The sequence below is a fragment of the Fukomys damarensis genome, unplaced genomic scaffold, assembly GCF_012274545.1.
Source record: "Fukomys damarensis isolate Sample0158 unplaced genomic scaffold, DMR_v1.0_HiC HiC_scaffold_39, whole genome shotgun sequence".
NCBI classification, from domain to species: domain Eukaryota; kingdom Metazoa; phylum Chordata; class Mammalia; order Rodentia; family Bathyergidae; genus Fukomys; species Fukomys damarensis.
Window position 1 is genome coordinate 79,629,401 of NW_022900951.1, and position 1,843 is coordinate 79,631,243.

Here is a 1,843-nt window from a genome sequence, read left to right on the forward strand (position 1 = left end):
TTTTTTTTTTTTTTTTTTTTTTTTTTTTTTTTTTTGGTACTGGGGATTGAGGTATTTCTACTTTTAATCTTGGAGAAGCTGCATACTGTTTTCCATAGCTGCTATACTAATTTATATTTCCACTAACAGTGCAGTTTTCCTTTTTTTCCACACCCTAACCAATACATACCTTTAGTGTTTTTTAAAATAGCCATCCTTACTGGAATGAAGTAGTATTTATATTTCCCTAATAAGTAGTGATATTAAATATTTTCCATATATATTTTGGCCAATTGTATGCCTGTCTTATTTTGATAAATGCTACTTAGATCTGTGGCCCATTTTTTAATTGGGTCTTGTGATTTGTTGCTTTGTTTTGCAATTGAGTTTTAAAGTTCCTATTATATTCCGAGAGTCAACCCATTATCAGCTATATTGTTTGCAAACATTTTCTCCCATTTGGAAGGTTGTCTATTTATTCTATTGACTTTATCTTTTGCTTTATAGAAGCATTTTAGTTTGATGTCATCCCATTTATTTTTGCTCTTATTTCCTGTTCTTTTTGCACATTCTAATTATGCCCTATGGCATCCCCTATTAGTTTTATAATTTTTGGTATTACAATTCTGTCTTTAATTCATTTTGAATTGGTTTTTCTAACTGATGAGAAATAGTTGATTTTTGTAATTAGTGAAAGATTTTTCTTCATACGGCTATACAATTTTTATGACACCATTTCTTGAAAAAATGTCATTTCTCCAACGTATTTTCTTAGCACCTTTGTCAAAAGTCACTTGGCTGTAGATTCGTGGATTTATATCTGAATTCTATTTCAATGTTCCCTGTGTCTGATTTTACCCCAATAGCATGTTCTTTTTGATTACTACAGCTTTGTAGCATGTTTTGAAGGCAGGTAGTGTAAAGTGTCTTGTTTTGCTGTTTCTGCCCCAAGTGGCTCTGGCTATTTAGGGTTTTCTGTGGTTCCATATAAATTAATAGGGCTGTTTTCTAGTTGTATGAAGAATTTCATAGGTATTTTGATAGGGATCGCATTCATTCTGTAAGTCAATTTCATTAATATGGACAAAACAGAATTGATTCTTCACAGTTCATAAACCCAGGGATGTCTTTTCACACTTTTTATCCTCTTCAGTTTCTTTCATCAATGTTTTATAATTTTTATTGCAGAAAATTTCCAACTCTGGTTAAATTTCTTCCTAGACATTTTATTTTTGTAGCTATTATAAGAGAGATTTAAAATTTTCTATTTCAGATAATTTGCCATTGGCCTACATGTTGTTTTGTATCATGCAACTTAGCTGATTTATTTATTTATTTTAATAGTTCTTGGTGGATTTAGGGAGGCTTCTATCTATAAAATCACAATTTCACTTTTTATTTGAATACCATTTGTTTTTTTCTTTAGCTTGATTGCTCTGGCTAGAATTTCAAGCATTATAACAGTATGATGAATAAAGGCTGTACAAATATGCAACCTTATCTTGTTTCAGATCTTACAGGAAAAAATATTTCCCATCCAGTATAATAATGTAAGCTGTTGGTTTGTTTTTAATGGTCTTTACTATTTTGAGGTATGTTTCTTCTATACCCAATGTGTTCAGAACTTTTATCATTAAAGGACGTTGAAATGAGGATAATGAGTTTTGTCAAATGACTTTCCTTGATCTAATGAAATGTTCGTATTGTTTTGTGTCCTTCATTTTATCAATGTGGTATATCAGTTTATTGACTTGCACGTATTAAGCCATCCCTGTATCCCTGATGAGTCTCCTTTGATCATGGTGAATAATTTTGTTTACTGTGCTGTTGGATTCAGTTCGCTAGTATTTTGTTGAGAATTTTT